Below are 12,079 nucleotides of genomic sequence, written 5' to 3'. Positions count from 1 at the left end.
TTGGCTCAGCAGTAGAGTGTTGGCACAGCGTGTGGAAGTCCTGGGTTTAACTCCTGGTCAGGGCACACAGGAGAAGCAATCATCCCTTCCCCTTCTCCTCTTACTCTCTTCTCCTCCCACAGCCAGGGCTGGATGGTTTGAATGGTTCAAGCAAGTTGGCCCCAGGTGCTAAGGTTGGGTCCATGGCCTCACCTCAGGCACTGAAATAGCTCTGTTGCAAAGCAAGAGAGCAGTGGCCCCAGATGGGCAGATCATTACCCTGTAGGGGGCTTGCTGGGTAGATCCCGGTCAGGAAGCATGCAGGAGTCGGTCTCTCCACCTCCCTGCCTCCTTGCCTTTAATTTAGAAAAAAAAAAAAAAAAAAGCAATTAATCTACTCCTTCAAGGTCTCAGCTGGTAAGCAATGGAGTTGGGAGTAGACTCCAGTGCTCAGTAATCTAGATTCCGTTCCCCTCCTGGTTATTTCATTTTAGAGAATTTACTGGTATTCTTTGTCCTAAGCCTTGGTTGAAATTACTCTCTACTATTTTGAATATTTGAAAGAAATGTTGGGGAAATATAAATTCCGTTTATCCCAGAAAAACCTGTATGCAAACTGGGAAAACTCCTCCATCCTGACTGTTCGGGCTCCCAGGCACCTCAGGGAGGGGCGGCAGCCACAGAGGCCTGGGTTTCTGTTATTTCTGCCCTCAAGACGGGCTGCCCACCGTTTGAGTAACGAAGAGGGACCAGTCAAGTGTGTTCTGCTTCAGGTGACCCAGACAAAAGTCTAGCATTTTACATATTCCCTTCACTGCATATTTAATCTTTGTCTTGACTAGCAACGTAGCACACATGCACCCTCTTATACATGTCAGTGCACACCCATGTGCAGACATGTTCACTGTCCTTGTCACATGCACTATTACCAGGCTCACACATAGTGTGCACACAAAGGTACAAGAGCACATGCACACCAGCCTCTGGGCGTCTGTGCCAGAGTTTCAGGGGAAACTTTACATCCATCCAGCCCCCTCCCTGAGGAGGGCCTCCGGGCGTGGAGGAGCAGGGAACACTCCCTCAAGGGAAGACTCTCAGGGCCAGTCAGCACTAATTACAAGCCATGGTATAGGCTCATCCATCATCCTGGAGTGACAAGCAGGCTGTGCAGCCCGCCTCCTGGCCTCCCAGCCCCTTCCCCCATTCCTCTCCATTTCTCCCTGAGTGACCGTAGATTGGCTTTAGGGAGTGAAAAGCAGCGTTTTAGCCTAGTCTTGAAGTCCTCCCCAAGATCATGCACAGGGACCTCTTCTCCCCACACTCTGGGAGCTCAGCGAACCTCCCCCACTCCCTCCCGGCACCCCTTTCTGTTGGCCTTTTACCATAGTCCCTGCAGGGGGCTTCATTTTTTAGTATTTCATTGTAACTGCAACTTTGCAATAATCCTGTGACTGGGTATTATCTTGCCAGATTTACAAACGAAGAAAAGGCGCCTGTAAGCTGCGATTTGCTCAGGGTCACCCAGCTGGAAGGCTAGATATTCAAACCAGAGTCTGCTGTTAGTATATCCCAGGATCCAATGCTTCTCCACTCCACCCACCTCCCTGCCTGACACCCCCACTCAGCGTCTCAGTGGGAAGAGCCGGTGTCTGCCAAGCATTTCCTCTTGGACGCCCCACTGGCTCTTTCTTCCCATCTTCTCACCTAACTCAGCTTAAGAGCCGAAATCTGAAGGAGCCTCACAGCGGGAGCCCAAACACCAGCCCCAAGAGCTGAGGGTCAGGGGATGAGCAGCAAATTCATGAGGACAGCCAGCCAGCCAGCCAGCCAGCCAGGGAGAGATGAGCTGGCCCCTGGAAGACAGCCACACCAAGGACTGAGTCGGTGTGGTCACAGCATGCCTGACTGCTGGTGGCTCTAGGGGACAGCATCAGAGCCAGCTCTTGAGCTGCTGCCACATCCAGACTCTCAGCCTGGATGCCTGTCCTCTGCTCATCAAGCTGTACTTTGGGGCAACTGAGTGTCCTGGAGGTGCCTCCAGGACCCCCTCGGAGGGTGAGGCCAGGACAGTGTGGGTCTTATTAGAAAACTCTGCTCCCCCACTGAACTAATATTTGGAAGCCTCCTGGAAGGCAGGGACCATGTCATTGTCCACAGTTTCGTACTTCGTACAAAATACACACTGGCTAAAACAAAGCGAAGCAAAAACAAAAAATGCCTTTCTGAACCCTGTTCGTTTATTTAAATGCTGTCATTCTTCTGAGTCTAGTGCAAACCCCCATTCCCCAGTCGGGCTCTCTGCTCTTCCCAGCTGAGAGCGCTCCCCTCCCCCAAACACCACACTCAATGTGCCCTGCCTTGTATAATTCAGACCCCGCTCGTGACTGTTCGCCTCTTCTCTCCAACTACTAGGAAGCTCCTTGAGAACCTGATTTACTCCATGTTTCTCTGACTCTGTCTACGCCTGTAAATGCACTTTGAAATTTTAGCAAACACTTTGAATTTTTTTTTCTTTTATTTATTGATTTTAGAGATAGTGGAAGGGAGAGGGAGAGACAGAAACATCTATCTGTTTGGGTGCTCTAACCGAAAAACCTATCCAGCCACGGCCATTGGTTGATTTCTTGTATATTATTGCCTGAGCAGGGATTGAACTCACAACATTAGTGTATCAGGACAATGCTCTAACCAACTGAGCTACCTGACCAGGCTGAGCCAGAGCAAGCACTTTTAATTCAAAGTATACAAAGTTCACATTTGGGTGAAGGCTTTATTTTATAATGATGATGTTGATTTTAGTCTTATTTTATGTATCTCTTCAAGAAGTCATTGAAGAAAGGAATACCCAGCACAGCTTCTCACTGTTATGATCAGCTAGGGTTTTGCCTTTACGAGTTGTCTCTCAACCACGGGGAATTACACATTTGTTTTTGGGTGGTCTTTTCTCCTCACTGCTGCCCCAGGCCTTTGAGCCTTGGGGTCAGGATTTAGGACTCCACCGAAGGCTGCAGTCAGAACTGGGCGATGCCTCTGTACCCTTCGAATAAGTAAATGTCTGGAGTCTGGGATTTTTGCTGCTCTAGAATTAAACAATGTGACAGCCTTATGGATTGGCTGTCCTTATCTATTCAAACAGACCACCTATAGCGAATCTATACTCTGTTACTGTCCTGGGGGTGCCTGTTCCCTTTCCCTCTCATTGATATGTGGTTCTATAGAATTTCCATATTCAGCCACCTTGTTTGTTTCCACCTAAGAGGTTTAATCTAACAGTTGTTTACATAATGAAGAAAGGCACCCCCAAGAGTACTAAAAGAGGAGAGAACTAGTCTCTTATATTAACTAGTCTCTGATAAGAAGCACCAGTTTTGCAGTGTCATTCACAATTGCCAAGAGGTGGAAACATGCTAGAAATCCTGATGAAGAATATGTGACTTTAAAAAATGGGGCAGGCCCTGGCCGGTTAGCTCAGTGGTAGAGCGTCGGCCTGGCGTGCGGGAGTCCCAGGTTCGATTCCTGGCCAGGGCACACAGGAGAAGCGCCCATCTGCTTCTCCACCCCTCCCCCTCTCCTTCCTCTCTGTCTCTCTCTTCCCCTCCCGCAGCCAAGGCTCCATTGGAGCAAAGTTGGCCCGGGCGCTGAGGATGGCTCTGTGGCCTCTGCCTCAGGTGCTAGAGTGGCTCTGGTTGCAACAGAGTGACGCCCCAGATGGGCAGAGCATCGCCTCCTGATGAGCATGCTGGGTGGATCCCAGTTGGGTGCATGCGGGAGTTTGTCTGACTGCCTCCCGTTTCCAACTTCAGAAAAATACAAAAAATAAAAATAAAAATGGGGCATATACAGGTAATGGAATATTATTCAGTCTTTTAAAAAGGAGAAAATTCTGCTATATGTCACAATACAGATAGAACTTGAGGACATTATGCTAAATTAATAAGACAGTCATAAAAAGGCAAATACTGTCTATATGGCCAGTAGTCGCCGCTGTCCTGGCCATGCACATGTAGGTTCCCATTGAATTCAGACAGCTGGTAAAGAAACAGTGGAGTCAAAAAATGGTGGGCCATTCCTTTATTACAGTCTCGCACCAGCCGATGAGCAACCACACAGGGCAAACACTTCCCTTTCACTCAGGGCTCCCAAAGCCACTGACACATTCTCCAGTTCCACAACCAGAAGAATATTCTCCAGTTTCTCCTAGAATCAAAGGCCCCACCAGTCTCTGTGGAGCTTGCAAAACCCCTCAGCTCTGGTTCCCCATCTGCACACCTTCTCTTTCTACACAAACTGGCTTCTTCCTCAGCACCCTGAATTCTCTCCTCTCTCATTCTGCAAACATGGCTTCTCTCTCTCTTCCTTCTCTCTTTTCAAAACTTTCTAGCCCAAAAACCTCTCCTCCAGCAAACATTAGCAAGACAATGGCCCTTCCCAAATAGAAAGGTAATTTGCAATTTCACAGATCACATACTTGGCGCTGCCCAGCGTCATTTTTTAACACTAAAAGTGAGCAAACTCAAAAAATACAAATTTTACAAACTCATTTGCCCAACACTATCTGATTTTGTTTATATGAGGTATTTAAACTAGTCAAACTCAGTAGAATGGTGACGGCCAGGGGTTGGAGGGAAAGGAAGAAGGGAGGTTGTTTAATAAGTATAGTGTTTAAGTTTTGCAAGATGAAAAACTCTAGACGTCTGTTGGTCAGCAATGTGCATATAGTTAATACTACTATACTGTACACTAAAAATGGTCAAAAGGGTAAACTGGTAAACTGTGTGTTATATGTTCTTACCACCAAAAAGAAAGCCCCATTCATGGGTAATAACTCTGTCCCACGGATTTCCCAGTAGTAAAATACCACAACCTTGCACAAGGGGTATTGTTTTCCTTGCTTCCTAAAGGAAGAAAAGGAGAGGTCCAGAGACATATCTGAACCTACAGCCCTCTGGCTCCAGCAGCTGTGCTTTCTAACCATGTCTCAGACTCTCCTGTCCTCAGGTAGCATTGGGCTGGTAACCATGGCTTCGTAGACTCTCCTGTCCTCAGGTAGCATTGGGCTGGTAACCATGTCTCAGACTCTCCTGGCCTCAGGTAGCATTGGGCTGGTAACCATGGCTTCGTAGATACGAGCTGCGAGTGGGGACATGAGTTGAGAGAGGTTTCTCTGGTTTGGCAAGGCCAGATTTTCCATGTCAAACCACCTCTTCAGCCATTCCAACTGTATCGCCCTCTATGTACCTCACTTCTTCCCTTGTAATAGAACTCCGGATTTTTAGCTGGTTACGTGGCCGCTTGAAATAGAGACTTCCTTCCTTAAAGTTAGCTGTGGCCATGTGACTAAGTTCTGGCTAATGGGATGTAAGCAGAGGTAGCATAGGGAACTTCTGGGAAATTTCCTAAAAAGAAGAGGATACTTTTCTTTGGTCCTCCTTCCTCCATTCTGCTGGCTAGAATAAAAGACAGTGGCCGGCCCTGGCCGGTTGGCTCAGCGGTAGAGCATCGGCCTAGCGTGCGGAGGACCCGGGTTCGATTCCCAGCCAGGGCACACAGGAGAAGCGCCCATTTGCTTCTCCACCCCTCCGCTGTGCTTTCCTCTCTGTCTCTCTCTTCCCCTCCCACAGCCAAGGCTCCATTGGAGCAAAGATGGCCCGGGCGCTGGGGATGGCTCTGTGGCCTCTGCCTCAGGCGCTAGAGTGGCTCTGGTCGCAACATGGCGACGCCCAGGATGGGCAGAGCATCGCCCCCTGGTGGGCAGAGCGTCGCCCCGTGGTGGGCGTGCCGGGTGGATCCCGGTCGGGCGCATGCGGGAGTCTGTCTGACTGTCTCTCCCTGTTTCCAGCTTCAGAAAAATGAAAAAAAAAAAAAAAAAAAAAAAAAGACAGTGGCCGGAGCTTGAGTGGCCATTGTGGGCCATGAGATAGAATCTAATCCTTTTTTTTTTGTAACAGAGAGAGAGAGAGAGAGAGAGAGAGAGAGAGAGAGTGTAACAGATAGGGACAGACAGACAGGAAGGGAGAGAGATGAGAAGTATCAATTCTTCGTTCTGGCTCCTTAGTCTCCTTAGTTGTTCATTGATTGCTTTCTCACATGTGCCTTTCTTGCAGGAATCAAAGGACAAAAACGTTCAGACAACTTGATAAAGGAAGTAGGATTTATTTAGCTGGTGGAGCTGTGTGACCCCCAACAGAGTCAACAAAACACATGCTCCCAGAAGTTAGATTTCTTACATCTTTTATACCTTTTACAGAATACAGGTTTTCATGCAAGGGTCTCGTGATCTCTTTGTCTAGAACAGGGGTAGTCAACCTTTTTAAACCTACCGCCCACTTTTGTGTCTCTGTTAGTAGTAAAATTTTCTAACCACTCACCGGTTCCACAGTAATGGTGATTTATAAAGTAGGGAAGTAACTTTACTTTATAAAATTTATAAAGCAGAGTTACAGCAAGTTAAAGCATATAATAATAATTATTACTTACCAAGTACTTTATGTTGGATTTTCACTAAGTTTGGCAGAATAAATCTTTATAAAACAACTTACTATAGTTAAATCTACCTTTTTATTTATACTTTGGTTGCTCCGCTACTGCCCACCATGAAAGCTGGAGCGCCCACTAGTGGGTGGTAGGGACCAGGTTGACTACCACTGGTCTAGAGGTATATATAATACATCCCTCACATGACTCTAGGATGGATGGGTGGGTTTAGGTGAGGTCAGAGAATAAACGTTGGAATTTGTAAATTAAGGTCTTAAAAACTTTTAAGAAAAGAGAAGAAGGGGTTTTCAGATAAGTTATATCTTCTTTTCTGTGTGTAGCAAGTGGCCCTAACCACCGTTTCAGAGAACTATAGGAAGTAGTTAATACATAATTGGTTATCTCAGCTACCCTACTGGCTCCTTTCCCTTGCATTCTTCTTGTTTCTTCCTCCTCAGTGGAGGAGGGGTAGGGGGGTCTGACTTCTCTTTCCTTATCTTGATGGGCGATGGGGGGGACAGCAGAGTGAGTGACCCCTTGCTCAAGCCAGCGACCTTGGGCTTCAAGCCAGCAACCTTTGTGCTCAAGCCAGAGACCATGAGGTCATGTCTGTGATCCCACGTTAAAGACAGAGACCCCGTGCTCAAACTGGTGTGTGCTCCAGCTGATAAACCCACACTCAAGCCAGCAACCTCAGAGTTTTGAACCTGGGTCATCTGCGTCCCCTTCCAATGCTCTATCCACTGTTCCACAGCCTGGTCAGGCTTGAACTTTTTTTTAAATTTGGTTTTAGAGATAGAAGGGGAGAGAGAGAAAGAGAAAGAGAGAGAGGGAGAGAAAAACATAGATTTGTTCTTCCACCTATTTATTATGCAATTATTGGTTGATTCTTGTATATGCCCTGACCAGGGAATCGAACCTGTAACATTGTCATATTGGGATGACACTCTAACCAACTGAGTTACCTGGCCATGGCAATAGAATCTAATCTTTACTGATAACCAGACATTCCACTGGTGCTGATATGTCTAGTAGAACCCACATCCTTCAATGCTTATGGTTGGAAGAAATCCCAAGATATCAAGTGCCCACAAAGAAAGGATAGGGGTTTCTTTTTTTTTTTTTTTTTTAGAATTGTCTTTTTTTTTTTTTAAACAACTTTTTTTATTTTTTTTTATTTTATTTATTCATTTTTAAAGAGGAGAGAGAGACAGAGAGAGAGAGAGAGAGAAAGAAGAGAGAGACAGAGAGAGAGAAGGGGGGAGGAGCCAGAAGCATCAACTCCCACACGTGCCTTGACCAGGCAAGCCCAGGGTTTCGAACAGGCGACCTCAGCATTTCCAGGTTGATGCTTAGGATAGGGGTTTCTGAAGACAACCTTTCACAAATTAGAAGCCAAGATCATTGACTTCTCCCGTTTTCTCATTTATTTATTCATTCAACAAGTATTAATTGAATACTTACTATATATTAGGCATTGTTTTTGGCACTGGGAATATAGTGTTACACAAGTTAGACAGAGTCCTTATCTCCCCACCTGTTGGGCAAATAAATTTGTAAAATTTGTGTTATTTGAATTTGCTCACTTTTATTGTTAAAAATGGCAGCTGCCAGGTGATACTGCTAATTACCTTCCTGCATGGGAAGGGGCTTGGTTATGCTAATGTGTGCTGGAGGAGGAATTTTGCACCAAAAAGTTTTAAGAGAAGAAGGAGGAGGAGCGAGGAGCCCACGTTTTTGAGGAGGAGACAGCCAAGATGGCGGGGTGCTGAAGGAGAAGCCAGTTTGTGCAGAGAGGAGAAGTAGCCAAGATGGCAGAGTGCTGAAGGGGAACAGAGGTGAGGGGCTTTGTGAGCTATGCTGAACTTGTGGGGGCCTTTGATTCTAGGAAAACTGGGAGAAAGTCAGTGGCTTTGGGAGCCCTGAATGGAAAGGGAAGTGTTTTCCCACAGTGTGTATTTACTCGCCCTCCAGTGCGAGGCTAGAATAAAGGCATGGCCCACCAGTTTTCAATTCGCTATTTCTCTACCATCTATCTAAATCTAAGACGAGCCTGCACATGTCTGTGATGTCTGTGGCTACTGTCCATACACAACCTCCACCAGAATGTGCACTTTTATGAATTGATAAAGTCTCCCTTCCACTTTCCACCGTGTGATATGAAATGTTCCTCTGTATATGGGGGGGGGGGGCAAGAGAGAACTGAAATGTGAGAGAAATTCTGAAATATGGCTGAGGAGGATTTTTTTTATGTCACGTTTTTACTTTTTTATTTTTTAAATCTATTTATTGATGAGAGAGAGAAACAATGATCTGTTCCTTTATATGCCCTGACTGGGAACCAAACCTGCAAACTTTGTGTGTCAAGACGACACTTTAACCAACCTACCTGTCTGGCCAAGGTGGAGGAACAATTTTATTATCCTAGATTTCCTCAGAATGTCCATTTTGGAGGAACATAGGCGACATTTCTGCCCTGGTTTGTGCAAGGGTTGGGGTTGAGTCAGAGCTATAATATGAAGTCAATTAACTCACCTAGGAATCTACCAACAGAGCCAGTCCCTTAAGTTTCTCTGGGGTCTCAATGGACCCCAACTACCAAAAAAGGATTTCTGACAGTGGTAACTGACCACCAAGGATAAGTTCACTGGGGGAGTCCTATATTTTAAAAAATTATGGCACAGTGTGGACTTTTCCTGGATGTGGGCTTTTCCTGGACTCCTGCTCCCTGTGGCAGCTCCTGACAGACTGAAGTGGGGTTGGGTTGCATTTTTCAGGGATTTGGCATGGTGTTGGGGCCAACTTGGACTTGGTGAACATGTTAAGGACACTACTCTTTTATGGATTCTTGCTGTATTGGCCAAGAGTTTGCTTAAAGGCTTTAATCACTGTAAAAAAAAAAATAGAAGACTGGATAAAGAAGATGTGGCACATATACACCATGGTATACTATTCAGCCATAAGAAATGATGACATCGGATCACTTATAACAAAATAGTGGGATCTTGATAACATTATACAGAGTGAAATAAGTAAATCAGAAAAAAACAAGAACTGCAGGATTCCATACATTGGTGGGACATAAAAACGAGACTAAGAGACATGGACAAGAGTGTGGTGGTTACGGGGGGTGGGGGGAGGGAAGGCGGGAGAGGGGGAGGGCGTGGGGGAGGGGCACAAAGAAAACTAGATGGTGACGGAGGACAATCTGACTTTGGGTGATGGGTATGCAACATAATTGAATGACAAGATAACCTGGACATGTTTTCTTTGAATATATGTACCCTGATTTATTGATGTCACCCCATTAAAATAAAAATTTATTTATAAATAAATAAAAAATTATGGCACAGGCCTGAGAATTCCTTATACCTATGGGGTCCACTAAAACTGAAAACAACTCTCCCCAAATATAGATTTGGAGTATATGGCATTGTATCATCACCATAAGACCCTTTTGCTGCTTCAGATAATAATTTCAGCAACTCATTGCAATACTAGTCACAATACTGAAGACGTGAAGACAATCTAAATGCCCACTGACAGTTGAATGGATTTTTTAAATGTGATATATATTGGGTTGGGGAATAAGTTCGTAGCGTTTTTATATTTTCTTTTATTTTACAATGATTTGTTTGCTGTTTGGCAAAGGGTAAGTATTCATTCGATAAAACTCTTTCTGCTCTACAAAACTATGTTAATTGTATTTTTGAGTTATTTAATTTTTTATTAGTTTTGAAGCTTAGAAATGGAATACCCAGGAGGCAAAAATCAACATTTTCGTCTCCTGCTCTTCTTTGCTTTTCATCGAGGTCAAAAAGCTGCCGAAGCAGCCCGGGACATTTGCGACATGTATGGAGAAGGTGTCATAGGCGAGTCTACAGCACGGAAATGGTTTGCAAAGTTCAAAAATGGCAACTTTGACGTCGATGACACGTGCCGCAGCGGAAGGCCTTCTGAATTCGATGAAGAACTGGGAAATGCTCGAAAAGAATGCCACGGTCAACAAGGAGCTCTACATTGCCCAGCTACACCGCGTGAATGAGGCTATTCGACTGAAAAGACCTGATCAACATGGTCAAACCATACTCCTTCACGACAACGCCAGGCCCCATGTTGCACAAGTCGTCAAAGCCGCACTCCAAGAGCTCGAATGGGAGGTCCTTCAGCATCCGCTGCCGTATTCTCCGGACCTTGCACCGACCAATTACCATCTTTTCCGCTCCCTGTCAAACCATATGAAGGGCGTTACCTTCGATAACAAGGAGGTCCTTAAAAACTGGCTCAACAACTTCTTTGACACCAGACCAGGCGATTTTTTGGCGGAACGGCATCAACAAATTGGTCGAGAGGTGGGAAGAGGTTATAAACAGCAACAGCGAATATATAATTGATTAACTTATTGATATAATTATTGTTTTTTGTTTAAATAAAAGTCTTCGGTAAAAACGCTACAAACTTATTCCCCAACCCAATACATACAATGGAATATTATTCAGCCTTAGAACAAAAGGAGGAGCCTGAGCAGGCTATGGTGCAGCGGACAGAATGTCGGCCTAGGATGCTGAGAACCTAGGTTTGAGCCCCACGACTGCCAGCTTGAATGTGGGCTCACCAGCTTGAGCGCAGGGTTTCTGGCTCGAGCATGGGATCACAGACATGACCCCATGGTTGCTGGCTTGAGCCCAAGGTCGCTGCTTTGAGCAAGGGGTCACTCGCTCTTCTATAGTCTCCTGGTCAAGGCACATATGAAAATATGATCAATGAAAAACTAAGGAGCTGCAATGAAGAATTGATGCTTCTTATTTCTCTCCGTTCCTATCTGTCTGTCCCTATCTGTCCCCCTCTCTGTCTCTCTTTGTTTCTCTGTCTCTGTCACACAAAAAAAGGAGGAAATTCTTCAATATATAATATTATCAATGAACCTTGGACAGTATGCTAAGTGAAATAAACCAGACACAGAAAGACAAGTGCTGTGTGATTCCACTTATATGAAGTATCTAAAATAGACAAGCCCTTAGAATCAAAGAATTAAATGGAGGTTATTAAGAGCTGAAGTGAGGGAGAAATGGGGAATTACAAATCAACCAGCATAAACTTTCAATTGAGCAAGATGATAAGTTCTAGAGGTCTGCTGTATAACATTGTACCATATAGTCCCCGATGCTGTACTGTACATTTTGAAATGGCTAAAGTGGGTCGATCTCATGTTAAGTGTTTGTTAAGTGTTCTTACCACAATGAAATAAATTAAAAATAAATCTGGCCATCAACCAACACTTTATCCAGAACTATTCTGGGCGCCCTGATTGCTGCTCCTGAGAAACTTTCATTCCATCTGGCAAGATAGAACAAGGAAAAACGAAAAAGCATGGACTCTACACTCAGGGAGGCTCTTGGTCTTGTGGGGAATCAGACATCAAATAACCCCAACAGCCCAGGCAGAGGCGCAGCTAAAAAAGCAGGCAGGGATAAGTTTGGAAAGCCTTGAATGTCATTTTAACAAGTTCAGAACATATACCGTATTTTTCGCTCCATAAGACACACTTGTTTTCCCCCAAAGTGGAGGGGGAAATGCCCGTGTGTCTTATGGAGAGAATGTTCTTTTTTTTTTTTTAGCTGTTGCA

The sequence above is a fragment of the Saccopteryx leptura genome, chromosome 1 (assembly GCF_036850995.1).
Source record: "Saccopteryx leptura isolate mSacLep1 chromosome 1, mSacLep1_pri_phased_curated, whole genome shotgun sequence".
In the NCBI taxonomy this organism is placed as follows: Eukaryota; Metazoa; Chordata; class Mammalia; order Chiroptera; family Emballonuridae; genus Saccopteryx; species Saccopteryx leptura.
Note: the sequence above shows the minus strand (reverse complement) of the source record.